Here is a 22,500-nt window from a genome sequence, read left to right on the forward strand (position 1 = left end):
CTAGCTGGTAGAATTTCCTGTCTGATCACGCAAGTTAAGCAACGGCGAGTGTGGTCAGTATTTATATGACTGACCGCTACACGCGTTACAATATGATATAAATCAATAAAAAGTGTAAATGAAAAACCAAACTACAATTGGATCTGTCAGTTTGAATAAAGGGTCTAGTAGTGCACGCTTCCTGACAATAATGTAGGGATGCATGGATCCGGTCTTGGTAATATTTCTTGCATTTTTAAGTGTGAGGTTATGATAATTCGAAAATTTGTTCTAAACCTAAGTCAAGTACCCTATATTGTATGATGTATGGAGAAACTAACAGGTGTTAAAATAAAAATGGTTATATAATGAACGAAAATGTTAATAGCCCATGAGAATAAACTTGCAAATGAAATAGCAAGTTTGCACATTTAAAATAATTTTGTGTTTGATAGTTCTAAGGGTCATTAATAAATATACCCATAGATAAAATATGTACAAGCTATACTTTTTTTTCTGGATTACAATTAAAAACCAAATACTCAACATCCAAAGTGTCGGATCTCATAGTAGATAATAGGTCAAATAATAAAGGATATGAAAAAGCAATAAAAATTAACACACGCGCCCCAACACAAACAATCTCTCTCTCTCTCTCTCTCTCTCTCTCTCTCTCTCTCTCTCTCTCTCTCTCTCTCCCCAAAACAGACACATAAAAATAAATTTTAAAAAACAAATATCAATCTAAAAAGAAATCAATTTGCACTAGAGGGAAGACTCGTAGTTCGCCCAAACGTATTGTGTAAATTTAAAACAATTTTCCTCGATCGAGGTATTTTAGGAATGGATGTTATAAATTTACAAACCAGAAACCATCGTCTTTCGACTAAAACAGGCCACTAGATTGAATAAGTTTTGAGAAAATTTAAGAACTTGTACCTCGTGTGATTGTAATGTTATTGGTAATGAGTTTTATCATGTTGCGGAATTTTTCAAACGACAGCAAAATGATCCTACCCAAGATATATTGTAACCCCTCACACTCATTATTAAGTTTAATGAGCTAATGATTAAAGTTTCCAATGTTTTTGCCTTGGATATAATGATAGACATTTCCTCGTGAGCGCGCTGTGCACAACTGTAGACATTGGGGGTACAGAACTACTCTAACCGTTGGGAATTCGGACAGAAATGAAGGTAGAATGTAGAATATAGGATATAATTTTGAAAATACATGAGGGTATGATCTGCAACGCTTCACGGTATACTTTATGTAACCAGATGACCCCAGAAATCTAACTGTATCTATATAATAGTTTTTATTCTTATATGATAAACATTAAAATATATTTTGGAAATTGTACTAAATATGCACTTAAACGTATGACTGTCTGAAACTGAACTGGTGGAATAATATGACAATTCATCACGCATCATAATTAGAATTAGTTACATAAAGGTCACCATGTTTTAAATGACCTTTTGTGAGCAAAACTAGCAACACCGCAGCATCAATGACTAATACGGTAGTACTTACCAGTTCCTGCATCAGCCGTGCATGGTTGACGGCTTTGTTACTAAATACGAACATTGAGACATCTGCATAATAGTCCAGTAGGACTAGAAATATTTTCTTGGTAACTTGCGAAAAAGGTTTCTTTTCATATGATGAGGGAAAAGTTTAATATGTCCCTAAACACATGTAAAAGGTTGAGAAAAATATAATAAGGGAAAAGTTTAATATGTCCCTAAACCCATATAAAAGGTTGAGAATAATATGATGAGGGAAAAGTTTAATATGTCCCTAAACACATGTAAAAGGTTGAAAATCATATAATGAGGGAAAGCTGTTATTTTGAGGTTGAAACTCAATCTCTTTTTAATTAAAAAAAATCGTCTTAGATTGGAAATTTCAATTAAAATTCATATTTTATTTGAAACCCATTCATTTGTATCATATTTGGACACCGGTATATTAATGTATCCTTGAGCAGACATGACAAGATTAGAATTTTAAAAAATAGTGATAGGAAAGCTGTTATTTGAGGATAAGACACCAGTTATTAAGAAAATCGTCGAAAACCGGAAATTGCCATTAGGATCCATGTTTCAGTTGAAACACTACATGATTTATATTATATTATGATACATCAGCGTATTCTGTAATAAATTTGACAAATTGAGAAAAAAATATTGAATAGAAGGATGTTATTTTGAGGTTAAAACACCATTTATTGATGTAAAATTTAACATTCCAATTAAAATCTGTTTTAATTAAAACTTTTTGATTTTCATCGTATTTGGATAGTTCACCATATCCTGTAACAAAGATAAAATGATGAGTGAAGATGGAATCTGGAAATTGACGAATTATCTAACTTTACGTTCAAAATGTCACTTTATTGGTGAAAACTCTACATAAAACTGTGAAACTCCATTGAAGGATGTGTTAAGCGACCTTGTGTGTCTGCCGAATAACATATGACGTTTTCTAGTTGTTTTCTTTCTATATGGAGAATATTTCTTCTTGTACACCAAAGTTATAGATATTGTCAGGATTTTATTTCTAATAAAGATGTAGATTGTTGAACTTTTAAATTTATCAGATTTATTATTTTGCATCTTTTCCTACATGTATACATTCAAAGTGGAAGCTGTTTTAGTTTACAGATCAAATATTATATCTATATTTCAAAGTGAATGATTACTATTTGTCTACATGTATATACATGTATACTAGTATGAACAAATGTAATCTGTCTAGAATATGAAAAGACAATCTGTCGTGATGCACTTCAGAGCCACTTCTATCAATATTCCATAAGATGTTTGAACTTTTGTGGTAATTATATACATGCACCACCAAATGCATATGTACTCGGAATTATTTGTTCATAATCTTAACAAGAAAATGTTGATAACCAAAGAGAAAACCATTTAAATGAAATATGGGTCTATTTCAAAATGGACTTGATATATCATAATTCTTGGCGATACATGTAACACATGTATCAACATTTAAAGGTAATATCACAAAGATACCCCACTCAATCAATATCTAAAGCTTCTCCATTTACTCAGAGTTTAGACCACTTTCGATGATTTGATCAAAGTTCAATGACTCAAGGTCACACGCTTTACACAAACTAAATATCAAGGTCACACCGTCCTCAAATGTGGCACTGTTGGAGGGGTCTAATGTTACAAGAATTACACTAACTAAATATCAAGGTCAGAGCATTCCACAGTCTTGGCGTAAAAATGTGTAATGGCAAAAATTACTAATTGTGGCTCGACCCCCCCCCCCCCCCCCCCCCCCCCCATTGCGCTTGATCTCTAAGGAAGGATATCATAACATATTTGGAATGAATCATTAGAGAAAGTTGTAATTTATCACTTGTTCTGCCTTATGTCTAATTTCATTGACCCTCTAATAAGCGACAAGCATAGGCATTTCATGACACAAATGAAGTCAAAAGAAATACACCCTAAAACCTTTAAAATGTTTCGCGCATACTTTTCGTCGGGATCACCTTGCGTGGTGGCCTTTTTATCACACCGGTAATTATTTTCACTGTATATTACTGTAGAGGGAACAATCATCAGTTTGCAAAATTGATACCAAATAACGCGCTGATGCCGATTAACGCTGTCGGAAATGTTCATGGTAACCCGTCTCGTCTGCCGACACTGCAAGAACAACATCCTACGCAGATTTTTCGAAAGTACATATATTTATCCGCAAACAAGACTACATTCAAATCCGCATGTTTTTCACAGGAGTGCACCTCAGGAAGTTTTATTTTGTGTTTGTTTTTTATGTTTTCCACCACACTCAACAATTTTCCCGTTATCTGGAGGCGCTCAGTTTTTGTTGGTGGAAGAGAGAACCCAGATACAATGTACCTGGGAAGAGACCACCGACCTTCTGAAAGTAAACCGGCGCGAGCGGGACACATGTACGAATCCGCTCCTTGAGCGCGTGCTCTAACCACTCGGCCCTCAGCTACAGGAAGTAGCCTCAGCTACCAACATCAAATAGTTCCTTTGTATACAACTGATTATTTCTGAAAATTACACAAAATTTCCTAATCAGGGGTACAAAAATAAAGAGAAAAGAAGAGTAAATGAGAAGAATCGCGCCGGAATTTTTCTTAATTCTTTTTAGATATATGGAATTACAATTGACTGCTGGTGTGGTACCTTTACACATTAGACGATCGATCCCGATGCTGGCTTATTTAAGTTGTACAATATTAAAGATACCTTTCTTGATGCAGACTGTGTATTGATACAGTAGTTCATATTTTTAAAATTATTTTACTAACCCCCACCCTTTCAAATTTTCCGTTCCAAACTCGGCTATATCGTACTCGTTTACCATGCCAAGAAATTCCTAGCGAAATCCACGGTGTAGAAAAACCGTTATAAATCAGCATGTAATATGGTCCCATTGAACCAAAGAAATCAGACCGGACGGGATTTCTTGGCATGTACAAGATTCTAGCTTACTTTCCATCTCGTTTCCTTGTCTATATCAGGCAGTGGTGAGATTTCTATTTTAAATATATTAGACTTCAGATTTATAGGGAGTTGCCCCGTGCACACACAGAACTTATTTACGAGAAAATAAACTTTTGTCCATAGTTGTGAAAGTGCTTCAGTTCTCTGGATCACTCGATTATTTTCGTCAGTGTATTTTTTTTATTAAATTGATCACTGGGTTCCGTGAATAAAATGCCAATCTCTGTCGCATGCTGAAGGACGCGGTTATCTTATATAGGATTTTAAAAGTGCTCGACCTTCCTTGTATAAACACGGATAAAGGCGCCTGGCGTCATACTTAACACCCAGGCAGGCTACATTGCAAGTTTTACAATTAAAAAAAAACCCACCGAACAAACTTCCTTTTTCAAACTCGTAGAACTTTAAAATTTTAGTGTACAAGTATATAACTTGAAAACTATTCATAAGCTTTGTCAGTATTTAGTGAAAGCTATAAAACTATTCATAAGCTTTGTCAGTATTTAGTGAAAGCTATAAAACTATTCATAAGCTTTGTCAGTATTTAGTGAAAGCTATGAAACTATTCATAAGCTTTGTCAGTATTTAGTGAAAGCTATAAAACTATTCATAAGCTTTGTCAGTATTTAGTGAAAGCTATAAAACTATTCATAAGCTTTGTCAGTATTTAGTGAAAGCTATGAAACTATTCATAAGCTTTGTCAGTATTTAGTGAAAGCTATGAAACTATCATAAGCTTTGTCAGTATTTAGTGAAAGCTATGAAACTATTCATAAGCTTTGTCAGTATTTAGTGAAAGCTATAAAACTATTCATAAGCTTTGTCATATTTAGTGAAAGCTATAAAACTATTCATAAGCTTTGTCAGTATTTAGTGAAAGCTATGAAACTATTCATAAGCTTTGTCAGTATTTAGTGAAAACTATAAAACTATTCATAAGCTTTGTCAGTATTTAGTGAAAACTATATAAAACTATTCATAAGTTTTGTCAGTATTTAGTGAAAGCTATAAAACTATTCATAAGTTTGTCAGTATTTAGTGAAAGCTATAAAACTATTCATAAGCTTTGTCAGTATTTAGTGAAAACTATATAAAACTATTCATAAGCTTTGTCAGTATTTAGTGAAAGCTATAAAACTATTTATAAGCTTTGTCAGTATTTAGTGAAAGCTATGAAACTATTCATAAGCTTTGTCAGTATTTAGTGAAAGCTATGAAACTATTCATAAGCTTTGTCAGTATTTAGTGAAAGCTATGAAACTATTCATAAGCTTTGTCAGTATTTAGTGAAAGCTATAAAACTATTCATAAGTTTGTCAGTATTTAGTGAAAGCTATAAAACTATTCATAAGCTTTGTCAGTATTTAGTGAAAGCTATAAAACTATTCATAAGTTTGTCAGTATTTAGTGAAAGCTATAAAACTATTCATAAGCTTTGTTAGTATTTAGTGAAAGCTATAAAACTATTCATAAGCTTTGTCAGTATTTAGTGAAAGCTATGAAACTATTGATAAGCTTTGTCAGAAAGCTATAAAACTATTCATAAGCTTTGTCAGTATTTAGTGAAAGCTACAAAACAAAGAGAAGCACTATCTGTTAACTGTCATTAATGATGTTTCTTTTGTCGTTGCTTAGATTTATTTGTTTCTAAATTTATTTGTCTGATAATATATGTTTATATATTGTAATAATTCTGAATCCTCTGCCATTTGCCTGTATTGTACACAGTGTACCTAGGAGCCACAAATACTAAACACGGGGATACATAGAACAGAAGACTTTATAAGCGATACAAGCTGTAACTGACGGTAAAGAAATTGAAAAATAATTTAAGAAGAAATAGAATGACATATTTGTGATTGAATACATGCTGTATAGTCTCATTGAATCAGAGTTTGTAGATATCTATGATGATCTTGTTTATATTGGGTCGGTAGATATTTATGATGATCTTGTTTGTATTAGGTTTGTAGATATCTATGATAAGTTTGTTTGTATTGGGTTTATCGAAAAATGTACATGTAATAACCAACCTGGTGTTGTTAAATGCGGGAATTAGAACGGACTATTGAATAGAATATAAATATATAAGCTAATCCTGCAATACATTTCATTCTATCACGATTATTACGAGAGCAAAGGAATGCCGAGGTCATTATTCTTCGATATACCTTAAGGTAACTCCATACTCGCAGTTTTATCTGATACAAAATTAAAATGTGTATTCATTTCCATTCATTATAGTTAAAACTAACAAATTATCAAATAAAATACATAGGTCATCACACTTTTTAAGATATGAGACGTGCATAAACAGAATCATATATCGCCGTCAGAAAAATGCAATTTTCCTTAAACAGCATTATTAAAATTTCATACAAACTGGTTATGACGATATAGTAGCATTCATAACAATTTCATGAAACTGTATTCTCACAAAAATATACAGAATATCTGTAAGAAATAAAGGAAATCATCGCATAATAGACTTGATAAAGAAATCAATAGAAACAGAGTTATTGCCCTTGGATTCAATATTTTGAAATGTATAATTGATTATTCATCTATAACTTCGACTTTTGAAATATTTTATTTTTAACAAGATTTTTTACAATAACTATAGGAAAAGGCTCCAACAAAATTTATGTTCCTATCATGCATAAATCGAAATAAATCTTTGATTTTGCAAAATCTGATGACATCACAGGAGGGTGGAATTACTTTAATACCTAATAACTGAGTATGAGAAAATTGATACACATCTCGCTTGTACTTCGTGTTTTGCTAATACAACAATAAAATCGACAACTGATAATTCAATTTAAAAATCATAAAAATTAATCAATATGCATGTACATGTATGTTGCAAACAAAATTTATAAATGATTGAAGAATATTAGTTATTCACTATGGGTCAATCGTCTGCATTCCGAGATCGATACACATGTAAACAAGCATGGCGATACACAGACAAATTAACCCCCATCCACGTATGTGTAATTTTCATTGACTCTGTATTCAACGAAGTTGATATAATCCGTCAACAGCAAACCAAATTTCAAATATCTAGATCTAGTGAACGTCCGCATGACCTTTCGCTTGGAATATTCATGAGAACTATCAGCCAGTGTAGCGATCTAAGTGAACGGATCTCAGGATCTGGTTTTAATCAGATTGTAAAGAGATTGGAGGGGGGGGGGGGGGGGGGGGGCGGCGGCTGGGTTCAAATCCCGGTCGGGTCCGTTGCCTTTTCTCCCTTCCTGTTACAACCGATTAAATCAGAAAATATGGATTACTGGAGTGTACAAATCCATGTCAAATTCCAACACCCCGACCATTACGGGTATCGAACTCGTCCAATCCTAAATCCATGTCAAATTCCACACACCCCGACCATTACGGGTATCGAACTCGTCCAATCCTGAATACATGTCAAATTTCACACACTCCGACTATTACGGGTATCGAACTCGTCCAATCCGAAATAAATATTTCACACGTGGGTATTATTATCACTAAACCAACTGTCAATTATGCAATAATAATAAAACAACCGCCACCCCTAACAACGGATCAAACTTAAAATAGGCAGAAATGAAAAATATAACAAAATTCGAAAGAGACTTTCAAAGAGAATGTTTGAGGTATTCTAAGCTCAAGTAATAATTTTCGGCAGGTTATTTTGTCGTGAATGTCTACCCCAAGAAAGGGGCACTCCCAATAGAATACTATTGTAAATTATTCGTAAGAATGTATCAAAAATATTTAGTAGCAGGCCTGTCTTGAAGGACTTCAAAGCCAAAATACATGTCAACATCTTTGCTTAGTGGGGAAAATGCTGTTTATGTTTACTTTGAAGAATATTTTCAATATCATAGATAATGAATTATAGGTTAGAAATGAAAATATGAAAAATTCAAATATATGTACGACAGAAAATAACAAAGAAACTTAATATAACAATGTGATTTTTTCCCCGGAAAATTGTTTTCCTATGTAGGGTTTTCTCTTGTTATCTTGGATTGATCTAAATTGCTCAAAGTAGAAGACCTTCTTGCACTTGTATACCGAAATTTCTGTATCATGAGAAAACTTCAAAAGATGTCTAGGTTGTTTAAAATTATATCCATGGTTGTAAAAGGAAAGATTCGATGAACGTAAATATTTACATGCATAATACATCCTTTAAGACAAGAACTTTTATTTTTGGTTTTATTTTTTTACCATTACATGTATTTGCATTGGATATACTAATTTTTTCCAATGCGTGTGAATGTTTTATCAAATAGTTGATGTATTTATTGAAATCTGTACTTATCTTCCCTAATATTTAATCCCACTTAATCTGAAAGAAAAGAAAAGGAGACTCTTAAATTCATTAGAATAATATTTTTTTAATATCAGTTGAAACATCAACTATTACTAATCCTTGTGCAAAAAGCGTGGATAATCCGACTCATCATCGTGCATGTGTATATAGTCTTACCCCCGGACTGATGAAAGGATTTTGTACTTTAGTGTGGAATAAGGAATGTAATATGTTTGCAAGTCCATACCACAAAATCTGCCACCGTTTCTGGACTGCACACCTGGCTTTACAGAGGATATCTATCTTTTTTTTTTTCTCTATATGCAAAACGTATCTTAAATGCAATAAAAACTCTTTAAAGAGGTTTACACCTTAGATTTACAGTGTTCTATTTTTGGGGAAGTGTATTTTTGATTTTTACATTTAAAAAAGAGAATAAGGAAATTTAAAAAAAAAAAAAAAGCAAGAGCACCAAACTGGGGCTATAATACTTGTTATTGCAGTTTTAAACTTGACCTTTTTGCACTTAAAATTTAATCAAGATTTCTAAATAAAGGGATTTGTCTGTTAGTGTCAATACAACATAACTAACATAAATCAATCATTACATAGAACAGATACATAATCATGTCTATAAGAAGCTTGATACCAGTAGACATAGAACAAACACATAATCATGTCTATAAGAAGCTTGATACCAGTAGACATAGAACAGGTACATAATCATGTCTATAAGAAGCTTGACACCAGTAGACATAGAACAGATACATAATCATGTCTATAAGAAGCTTGATACCAGTAGACATAGAACAAACACATAATCATGTCTATAAGAAGCTTGATACCAGTAGACATAGAACAGATACATAATCATGTCTATAAGAAGCTTGATACCAGTCGACATAGAACAGACACATAATCATGTCTATAAGAAGCTTGATACCAGTAGGCATAGAACAGACACATAATCATGTCTATAAGAAGCTTGATACCAGTAGACATAGAACAGACACATAATCATGTCTATAAGAAGCTTGATACCAACCAGTAAATTGGAAATGAATAATGACCTTTTTGCACTTGACATACATGTACGGAGAAGTTCATGACAGAGATTTAGAGAGTGTAAGAGAACATATTAGGAGTAAGGTCAATTTCTAAATCGTGTTCTTAAAAAAATAGACTGGATCTTTAAAAAGTGGGCCGGGGTTATGGATCAAGTGTTTTTGAATTATTGACCAAAATACTGATTTTTCATACATCGGTTTAGGCCTTTTTTGAAGAATCGGTGTTCTGTTTGGGAAAAAATATATCAACCAAATTAATAGATTACAACATTTGAATTAGTTCCAAATCTTGACTACTTATGTCATAGATTATAAAACTAAAATCCACTGACGATGCATTGGATAACACAGAAACTGTAAAACCATGCGGATTTAGAACTAGCTGGGGCAGATCCAAATATTTTTTTCCAGAGAGATACAGTTTTGCAGCTAATTTAGAACTTTGTGATTAAACAATCCTTCCGCCACAAATTGTAGTCCCTGCCAACCCCTTTCAAAATTGTAATTGACACAGAAGTTTTCAACTGAATGGGGTTACGTAATACATGTATAAAATGTCTGGAGCAATGGGATCAGTATTGAACCAGTACATACAAAGTTATAGAATCCTGCGCAGTCGTGCTCAGTCCAATACAGAGGAACTTCCTTAATTAACTGTGTAGATGTGAAGAAACAATCTGATACACATCTTTCATTTTGGGTAATGACGATCGACTTATCTTACGATATGAACTGCTTTATTTCCTTAGCAGTTCACAAATATATAACTGAATCTGGTCGAATACATGCATACTTAATTTAATTAAACCACTTCTTTATTTGGATGTTTATGTAATTAGCTATATTGACAAAGATACCGAATCATGTATGCTAACATCAGGAGAAGAAATTGTAAGTTGTCGCAAATTGTTTCCAATGCTATCGTATATTGTCTATAATAATAAAAATGTTCAAATCATATCCATGTATTCCCCCCCCCCTTTTTTTCACCGCAAAACAAATAGCGTTTTTATGATTTTCTACAACCAAGGAAATAAATCTTTTATATTCGATAATCTTGTTATTTATATTCGATAAATTTTGATTTATATTCGATGATCTTGTTCAATTTATCGAATATAAATAACGAGATTATCGAATATAAATAACAATTAATATTATCGAATATAGATCAAGATTCATCGCATATAAATCAAAATATTCGCATATAAATACCAAGTTTATCGAGTATAAATCAAAATTTTAACACGTAGATATCAAGATTATTGAATGCATGTATACAAATGTACATTAAATTTTCCCATACAAATATCAATAAATATCAAGATTATCGAATATATATCAATATTTTCGCCTATGAATAACAAGATTATCGAATATAAATTAAGATTTGTAAAATATTACAACGTTTTACACGCCGTACCCGAGTCGTAGGTCACCCGAATGATTCCAGTGACCTGATTCGGGTGACCTATTGCAATCAGTGCCCGTCAGTCGTCGCATGTCGTCCGTCGAGCTTTAACAATTGCGCATTCTGAACTTCTTAAAGGGACTGATTCACGATTTTCCTCAAAATTTTGTTTTTCACATTTAGAAGGTTTTACACACACACACACACACACACACACACACACACACACACACACACACAAAAAGGTTATTCATCATGACATAGGCTCATTATAGAGAGTTTATTATTTGTTTTGAAAACAAAGATTGAGGTGTGTTATTGGTTACGGTGTTTTCAAAATGAATGGATATTGGCCGTTTATTATATATATATATATATATATATATATATATATATATATATATATATATATATCACATTTCAAGTATACTTTATGTAAAATGTGTCATTTAAAAGTTAAAATTTATGATTGTACAAAATGAAGATGCTTTAAATAACAAAATTAACGTTTCACTGGTTTGTTTGTTTACATAAAATGACTCGCGTCTTTGTATACATAAAACAGAATCAAAACTAAAATATTGCTCTTATCCTTGCATTCAGACGGTCCAAATTTTGGTTGTCAACTACAATGAGCTATATTTTTAATTTTTAACATAAAACAATGAAAAACAGTTCTTTCGAAAAACGTAAACCAGTCCCTTTAATAATCACTAGTAAGTACTTCTTTTCATTTGATAAAAACATCTTTGGGACAGAATTACCTGAAATGTCACATACACACACACATACACACATACATACATACATACACACATACATACACACATACATACACACACACACACACACACACACACACACACACACACACACACACACACACACACAAACATACATACACACACACACACACATACTTACATACATACATACATACATATACATACAGCGGTTGGGGAGGCGCAACTTTATGATTGATTGGTTGAATCTTGCTTATCGTCCCACTTGAGAATTTTTCACTCATATGGAGACGTCACCAAGAGCGGAGAAGGGCTTCAAATTTAGGCAATTGATCGGCGCTTACGGCCATTGAGCAGTGAAGGTTCTTTACCGTGCCACACTTACTGTGACACGGGGCATCCGTTTTTAAGGGTTTTAAGGTTATCTCCGAGGATCCGTGACATTAGCACATCATGCCGAGCGTTTGGCGATGGAACTGTCAACACCTGTTTTAACGACTTAGGTCTGTCGCGGCCAGGATTCGAACCCCGACCTTCCGCATACGGGGCGAACGCTCTACAATGTACCTCTAAAGGCAGGCGGTCTGGGGGCCGCCTTGAAGTCTCCAGTATGTCCACGGGTGGGGGGTCCGGGAGACAAAGCCCGCGGAAGCTCTTGGATTTTAAAGATTTTATATGGCTTGAAATATTCCTATATAGTCATCTTTACTTCACACTCTTCAGATGTATAACCCAAAGTAGAAATCCCAACATGCTCTGGGAAAGTCCTACTGATATGCACGAAGTTCAACTTTGCAAATTTATAGTGAAACTCTGGACTCTTGTCGATACTCCACCCGAAACGTGTATAATTTGTCATCATGTTTTTACAAATGTATTTTAACATTCTTCAACAGCTTGCAAAGGAACCTTTGTATTTAGAGAAGCTTGGTGGCAAACAATGGTAGAAAATTTTGTTAATAACTTATCCGCTGAGTTGTGTGGACTTGGCAGTCGTGACCTATATACGTTTCTTTTAGGTGGAAGGTCCCTGCCAGGCCTTATATTTTCTGAACAATCCTCCAGTTTACATCTCCTTAACTTTCGTTCATTAAGGGATGCAGCAGCCTGGTACTACAGAATGTCTCGTTTAGCTATATAATTTCAACCATGAGCAAACAATCGCAAACCAATGTAACTGCCCAGTCTAGATATCTCAATGTCGTATTTCACACTGTGCCTTATAATGCAATTTAACTGGTTATGCATAATGACATATACGTGTATATGTAAATATACATGTGTGCATATCTACATGTATGTATATTTTCATATATATTATTTTCCTCTAAATCGAGTATAGACCCACCTGTGGTATTACTTACCAATAACATGTACTCGCAAAATATATTCACCTGATTTTTTGTCTTTTATAATACTATCTATGTGCTGTTTATTTTTCTATATGTAATCTCCTATGTTCAACGGTTTTAAATAAAATTCTACTTGTGTATATTCTCTTTAGAGAAGTCGAAAGGCATATCGATGAAGGCTATGCCTCCCGACTTCTTTAAAGATAATACTTGTCGTCCTGTGGCTTATTTTGTATCTGAACATTGCGACAAAAAAAATTTCAAATCAACCTTACAACCAAAGCGTAAAAAATGAGGCGTGGATCTAAAAATATTCTGACAATTTAATAAGTGTGTAGAGTGGGAAGATGATAGATATATAATCTATTATTTAAGCTGATATTTTGAAATGATAAGTTTTAGCCACTAGATAATTTACAGTTGTGGATCTAGTGGGTGGGTTTTACTTGAATATTATCAACCAAAAATTGTCAGTATTTGCTATTTTGCGGTCTTCGATTCACCTCCTCTTTTGAGAAAATTTTCTGGATCCGCCACTGATTTGTTATCAAGAAATACAACTCTTTCCATGTTCATTTCATGCCACAAAAATCTACCAGAGTTGTCTTTCTTTATAAAGCAGAAGACACTTGCGATGAAAACGGAAATGGATGCCGAATCTTAAAAAAAAAAAGTCGGGTACAGTGCAATTAGGTATTACTGAATATATCGTCTTGTTAATTATAGGCTTATATGTGAGTTGCATAAAACAAATATATATAGGGTCTATATGGGATTGTCAACCTTTACTTGGCCTAACGTAACTTTGAGTGTGTTTACACAAGTGGCGGATCCAAGCAATATTAAAAAGGGATGGGACCTAGGTGTGTACTGTTTTCTACCCAAGAACACCGAATTGATATATAGTTCTATTAGTCGTAATGCCTACATCCTCATTTAGTGTAGATTCCAGTTTGTAGACAAAATGATCTGACTGCGGCTAAATAATAGACATACCAAGACTCGTGTGAGCAGTAAAGCCCATCGAGTCTCTGTGATAAATCTTCTTAAGAACCACAATGGTTATCGGTATATATAGATAAATCACTGTATGTGCATCCTCATGAAGTGTACTGTACATTCAAGTTTGTTCATACCATAACTCCTGAGGTCAGGGTGAGGTCATAGAGGAAAAATGTCTTCTTCTAAGATAAATTTTCTATTTAGGAACCACAAATTTAAATTCATTTTGCAAATAGATATGCTAGCATCATCTTGTACATGCATGTTAAATTTGTGCACAACATGACTCTTGGGTTCTAGGTGGTGTCACAAATTTGTTCACAACATGACTCTCGGGTTCAAGGTGGGGTCACAAGTTTGCTCACAACACGACTCTCAGGTTCAACTTACAAGGTGGAGTCACATGGAGTCCTGAACACACAGATTTGGGATTTTTATGTTAAATGAATAACACTGTAACTCAGATGAGCATCCTTATTCATTGTAGATTACAGTTATTCATGTTAAGATGACCCCTGGGGTTAGGATGGGGTCAAAAAGAGTTCGAATTATTACGTATGATCAAACTGGACATTTTTAATGAAAATCATGTTGAGGACAAAATAAATGCAATTCTTCAAAATTATGTGTACTAGTCTTGTAGATTCATATGAAGTTTGTTTACATCATGAGCCCCGGGTTGGGGGGATGCACTATTTATACCTGCGGGGTTTCATTGTGGGGCACAGTCTATTAAAAATGCATCATTTAAGGTCTTGATTTGAAGGGGCTGGACCTTTCCAATAGGGAAAAAAATGGCGACATTTGCTTGAAATTTGGAAGAAATGTTTCATACAAAGAAGTAGGGAGAAAACCAATCCAGACTCCTGATGACTTTCAATTTGGTCAAAGTTTACCTTATTCAAATAAGCAGAGGTCAGAAAATTAGAATTACAGTACTTAACAATTTCAAAGTAAAAATTGTAATGTGTGGGCCTGTGAAGAAGAATTATGAACTATTGGGCTATTCTGCTTGATTTGTTTTCATTGTTTGGGAATTTCAAAGTAAAAATTGGGAAAAATACCTGCTTTTTAGCTTTGGGAATGGGGCCTTATTTCGGCCCCCTACAGACCCTAAAAAAATCCCTGAGAATGGTGCTCGGGATGTCTACTTTTTTGTCTGAACAATTAGAATGATGCTCGAGATGTCTACTTTTTATACGCTCGTCTTTAGACGGGACATATTATGGTATAGCGATGTCTGTACGTCCATCCGTTTGTCCGTCCGTCCGTTCGGGGTTTTCTCTTTATAATTTCATTTCCCTTTCACATATATGCTGAAACTTGCTGTGTAGCTTCTTTGTGGGTCACTCTGGATCATACTGCAATTTTGATCCATTTTCGACATTTTTTCCAGGAGTTTGCCCCTTTATTTGGAAATAATTATTATATGGAGGGTACATAATTTGTCCGCCATACTCCTCCCACGGTTTTCAAGTGAGAGCCTTCTTATTTTGTGAAGTGTTTGTATGGGTATTGAAGATGTGCATGTGGGATGGATTTTGATTTTCTACAATTTTTGAGAAAATTACAGGTTGTTGAACTTAGTCTATTTAGAAATTAATATTCTATGAAGGGTACATAATTTGTCTGCCCAAATCCACCCATAGTTTTCAAGTGAGGACCTTCTTATTTTGTGGAGTGTTTGTATAGGTACTGAAAATGTGCATCTGGTGAAGGATTTTGATTTTCTTCCATTTTTGAAAAAATTGCAGGTTGTTGAACTTGGTCCATTTTGAGGAAATCTCAATTTTTAAGCTAAGACCCTTTGTTCATATGAAAGTTTGTCATAGCCTCATGATGGCTGATACTACCTGAAGCAAAGTTATACAAATTATAGCACAAGAAAAATACCCTATGTAAGCATTTCACGGGCGTTTTGTGTACCGTTTGCGGTACTCTTGTTGTCTGAACAATTAGAATGGTGCTTGAAATGTCTACTTTTTTGTCTGAACAGTTAGAATGGTGCTTGGGATGTCTACTTTTTTTGTCTTGGGCTCGTGATCTTGTCTACATTATGTCTTGCTTGTTTTTGATCTGAGATACATTGTACTGCTTTTTGTGTTTTATTCAATTTGTTCGAATCGTGTTGTCTTTATTTTATCTAGGATGTTGTCCACTAAGCCACTGGTGTGGATGACAGCACAATACCTACCCTGCACACAGACATTGAACGGAGCTACCTGGTCCATTATCAGAAGAGTGGGCAGCACTGTGCGTCCGATCAGAGAAGTTTCTCGAGAAGCATTGCGAGGTACAGAGCTACATTATTTTAAATTATTTTTACTTCCTGTTCACTTGGCCGGCTATCAACTTTTTTTTTTTAGAATCATTTGAGAACTTTTACTGCCCCTTTGGATATGAAAACAGTTGGCTCAAATTTCATGATTGAATAAAATAAAACACTTTCATTAAAAAAGTTCTTAGATTTCAAACATTTATTGTTAAACTTACTAACATATAGTATATATATTATACAATAACCACGTTAATTGCTAGCAAATAATTAAGAAAAAAATGATTATAATCTCTTGAAGAAATAAATGAAGTCTTCTTGTTACACACTTTTTAACGTTTAAAGGCAACTATTTAAAAATGAGTCTGAGGTTTAATTAATGTCACATATTACACTAACACAATAGTCAACATCATCTTCGTTTTGTCATTGTCATCTTGTAAGTGACCCTGTATTCAGCAAAGTTTATTCTTTGTCACCATTTTAATTATTTCATGCTTTGAGGTGACACTTTTAAGGAAGGGATACACAGTTTGTGTTGTTGGTCACAAGAACGTCTCACCCACCCCCGAGTAATGTGTACCGGGGGTTATTGTTGGTACCACTCACTCTAAACAAGGATTACATGTAGGGACTTGGCTCCTGAGGGACGTGACATTTACCAACTGGCAATATCTGTGACTCAATCATCTCAGCCTCATTTACATTCTCAATTTTGGCAATAACTAATATCATTGAAAATCTTTTTAGGGACTTGTATGAATGGGCAGAAGAAATGTTCGTAACTGACCACTCCATCATTGCCTGCTGTTGGAGACTGATCACTTTATTGAAAATTGATGGATGTAGCAATCAATGCGTGTTTTCCTGAAAAGACTAAGAGAAGTATTCATTTTTATTGCAAAAGGTACAGTTCATGTAAAGAGCATGAAGGCAGATTTTACTGTAAATATCTCCCTTAGACTATGTGAATTACAATATAGCAACTGCTAATGATGTTATTTTACATATCAAATGTTGTTTGAATGTTGTCAATTTGGTTCGTAGTCAAAAACATGAGTTATAGCTGCATGCATTGTACCAATTTACATACAGTTACCTACAGAATTAACAGTAGATTACATGTACCTGACTCTCCAGGGATGCATTTTTACCTGAGTGACTATTGCTGTTGGTCTGCGTTCATCATTGTGTGTCGTCTATTGTGTGTCACCAATTGAACATGTTTGTAGATGGGGCATATTATGGTACAGCAATGTCTGTATGTCTGTCTGTAGATGGGATGTATTATGGTACAGCAATGTCTGTATGTCCGTCTGTAGATGGGATGTATTATGGTACAGCAATGTCTGTATGTCTGTCTGTAGATGGGATGTATTATGGTACAGCAATGTCTGTATGTCCGTCTGTAGATGGGATGTATTATGGTATAGCAATGTCTGTATGTCCGTCTGTAGATGGGATGTATTATGGTACAGCAATGTCTGTATGTCCGTCTGTAGATGGGATGTATTATGGTACAGCAATGTCCGTATGTCTGTCTGTAGATGGGATGTATTATGGTATAGCAATGTCTGTATGTCCGTCTGTAGATGGGATGTATTATGGTACAGCAATGTCTGTATGTCCGTCTGTAGATGGGATGTATTATGGTATAGCAATGTCTGTATGTCCGTCTGTAGATGGGATGTATTATGGTACAGCAATGTCTGTATGTCCGTCTGTAGATGGGATGTATTATGGTACAGCAATGTCCGTATGTCTGTCTGTAGATGGGATGTATTATGGTACAGCAATGTCTGTATGTCTGTCTGTAGATGGGGCGTATTATGGTACAGCAATGTCTGTATGTCCATCTGTCGATTTGATATATTATGGTACAGCAATGTCTGTATGTCCGTCAGTAGATGGGACGTATTATGGTACAGTCTGTATGGTACAGTCTGTGTGGAACAGATCATCACAGCAAAAAGGTTAGCTTACAAGGCCTGGAAGTCCGGAAATGGCACAAGAGCAGAATATGATGCGGCCAAGCGTACATCTAGACGAGCGCTTCATCATGCTCACTATGAGGCAGAAAAGCAAATACAGTCAAAACCTCCATAGCGACCCACTGTATTTAGTGACTCACTGTTGTATGTGACCACAAAAAGTTCCCCCCAAGACGTTACTCTATATATTGTACCTGTATTAAACGACCACCTGTCTGATGCGACCAACAACCATGATTTTTACAACCTTTTCGTGTATTTTCACGAAATTTTATCTCTATTTAACATTTTTCAATTACAACGTGATTACTACTTTCGATTTCGGTAGAGTCGACTCTTCTGGGAATTATCGCCCCTAACACTTTCATTTTCAAACGCATGACTATTATCGCCCCTAACGCTTTCGTTTTAATACGCACAGTTTGGCGATGATCTTATTTATTCAGTCCTCTGAATAAATTATTATACCCAAGCTGTCAACATGCAGTGTCGTGTGTGGTTAATTAATAAAAGCCGAGTTGTTGTTTATTTAACAAAATCATGGATCAGGGAATCAAGGCCGGTGTATTTGAAGGTGTGAATTTCGACAAACTTTAAGAAGTGCCAGGTAGGGAAGATCGGAAATGAAAATCTACCACTTGTTATACCATTACGTTCAACAGAGTAAAAAATTTGCCCGATTGCGATATAAATCCAGTAAATATTGTGCTTAGGACTGAAATTTTAAACGGAGTATTCACAGTTTTCCTGCATAAGATACTCGAGGTTTCCAGAATAATGACCGGAACTAGTGGCTCACTTCAACATGTCCCGAGTATTTTGATACGTTCGAGTTCAAGAAAATTGCCTGCATTAGTTCTAAGCTTAAAAGATTTGCTGTGCATGTACAATGGATATTGTGATTTATTTAATGTTTCTCAAATTGAATTTTTGTTAAAATTGCCAACTCCTATGGTGTTTTTAGATGGTGGCTATTTAGAGCCATGCACTGTCTTATGCTATCGCTTCAGCGGGCATTACTGTATATACACGGGGACCCTAGTTTTATATGGAGGTCATGATGCAGAGTGACAGACATGAATGTCCAGTCTGTCAAATTTGTATGCGCATCCATGGTTTCTGCTGCAGTTCTAACTGAAAACACTATTAAAAAGGCCACAAATAAAGCAGTGAACGCATCCAAGTTGTTGATCGCTGGTGAGAGCCAAGAGGAAAAAAAGATATGCAGACTTTTTTAAAATAAAAATTTATGTCCGGTAAAAAGTTTTAGCTGGAAGAGAGTTGAATCCCATTAGGATAAGTGGGATCTGCCCAGACTGTCTTCCTACCCTTGTTATACCCCTCCCCGCAAACGAAGTTTGGGGGGTATACTGGAATCACTTTGTCCGTCCATCCGTCCGTTTGTCCATAAACGCAATTTGTCCGAAGTTTGTTTCTAATACCGCTGGACATATTTCATTCAAACTTTATGCACATCTTCTATATATACTAATGTCATTTATTTACTGACAAAATCAATGACAAAGTAAAGTTGGCATAACATAATGATCTTTAACAAAGTGAATATAAACTAAAGACTAGAAGAGTTGACCAGGGATTTGCAATCATACAGCCTAAAATGTGCCAAATAGTATTCATTGTTTATATTAAACATATTTGTAATATTTCATGTACTGCTGTACTGTAGAATATACACTTCTGCATTCACATTGATTGCCCTGTAGATAATGTGAAAATATCCAATCTGCTTGCATTAAATATTTCCCATCATCTTATATGCCCCGTGGGGGGTATTAGTCCCATTAGGACAGTTCTAGTTCCATTTAGATTGTGAAAATACATTCATAAATGTATTAATAAACTTAAAATATGTTAATGATGTTGATATTTTGGTGATGATTTAATATATTTTTCAAAACCATCACATTATTTTCCTGTCAAAATATCCAATAGTAGTATTGCTATGACAACCAATCTAAATGTAGAAACAATATATCTGGTACTTGTATAGCATAGTGGCATAAAGGATTTAACTTTTGTGTTTTATGCTAGATATGTTTCATTGATAAATATTATTTCTTATAAAACATCTAGAAATAATCCTTAGCCAATAACATGTGAAAATTTTGTTATGATTGAAAGTTTACTTGCACTTATGCAAATTTTAAGCAAAGTTTTATTTTGAAAGTATAAAATTCAATAGAACATTTAACGAGTTTACAATGTTTTTGCATATTTTGAAAAAATAAAATAAAAAATAAAATAAAAATTTTATCCTACCTACCTACCCTATTTTTTTCTCAAACGTTAGCAGAACTCAACAATTTTTGTCGTTGGCCTTAGGCAGTTAGTGACAATCGATGACTCCCAGTTTGGCTTCGTCCCTGGCAGAGGTATAACTGATGCAATATTTGTTGTTCGGCAGCTGCAGGAAAAATATCTCGCAGTAAACAATTGGCTTGATATGGCGTTCGTGGACGTCGAAAAGGCATTTGACTGTGTCCCTTGGAAGGTGATCTGGTGGGCACTGCGAAAACTTGGTGAGGAAGAGTGGCTTGTTCGTCTGGTGCAGGGGATGTACATTATGTATGCCAATACCCGTAGCTGTGTTCACGTTGGTGATGGCTACAGTGAGGAGTTTGCTGTGAAGGTCGGAGTCAATCAGCCCTCGATCTGTTTTTCATCATCGTACGTGAGGCTCTTTCATGCGAATTTCGCACCGGTGTTCCCTGGGAGGATCTGTATGCAGATGACCTGGTTATCATTACTGATTCATTGGATGAATGTGTCAAGAGGCTCCTGACTTGGAAAGAAGCTATGGATAGGAAAGGACTGAGAGTTAATGATCTGCAGTACGGGTCTTGACCTACTTCAGGACTCGGGCAGCTTCCCATGTGCTGTCTGTCATACAGGTGTAGGCAGCAATAGTATTTTCTGCAATGGCTACAAGCACTGAGTGCACAAGAAATGCAGTGGGATCATGTGCCTGTCTGTGGACCCTGACTTTAGATGTTCAAGATGCAGGGAAACAGCTCGCCTTCTCAACGGCAGGCCGCAGAGTGATATCCAAGTTGGTCTGGACAAATTGGAGGTTGTAAGTTCCTTCTGCTACCTCGGAGACATGCTTTCTGTAGCTGGTGGCTGTGACCTTGCAACCACTACATGTGTGAAGACCGCTTGGAAGAAGTTCAAGGAACTGCTACCAGTCCTGACATCACGCCACCTGTTGTACAAGACTAGTGGTCGAGTGTCTAACACCTGCATACGGAGCACTATGCTCCATGCCAGTGAGACCTGGGGCCAGGGCACTGACCAAGCCAAATCTTCATCGCCTACTATGCAATCACAGGGCCATGATAAGACAGATCTGCAACATCAAGCCTGAAGATATGGCCACTGTATGTTCAACTGAATTGCTGGGGTGACTTGGCATCGATGACCTCGACCTCATCTTAAGGGAAAGGAGAAACCAGTGGTATGGCCACGTTGTCAGATCCAGCAGTGCAATCTAAACATACAAGTTCCTGGGAGAAGTAGAGTTGGTTGGTCAATGCTATCATGGAGAGAGCTGACAGAGAAAGATCGTAGAGAATGGAAGCTCTCTATACTGCCGACCCTGAAGACCGGAAAAAATGGAAATATGAGGTGAGATCTGCAATGCGTGCAACTAGCCAGATACCTGGAAGGGGGCCCATTAGTGTGGACAACACCTGTAATTCTGCACAGAAATAAAAAGGAACTGACAACAACAACAACGTCTGCTTGTCTGTCTGTAGATAGGACATATAATGGTACAGCAATGTCTGTATGTCTGTCTGTAGATGGGGTGTATTACAGAACAGCAATG

The sequence above is a fragment of the Ostrea edulis genome, chromosome 6 (genome assembly GCF_947568905.1).
Source record: "Ostrea edulis chromosome 6, xbOstEdul1.1, whole genome shotgun sequence".
Classification (NCBI taxonomy): Eukaryota; Metazoa; Mollusca; class Bivalvia; order Ostreida; family Ostreidae; genus Ostrea; species Ostrea edulis.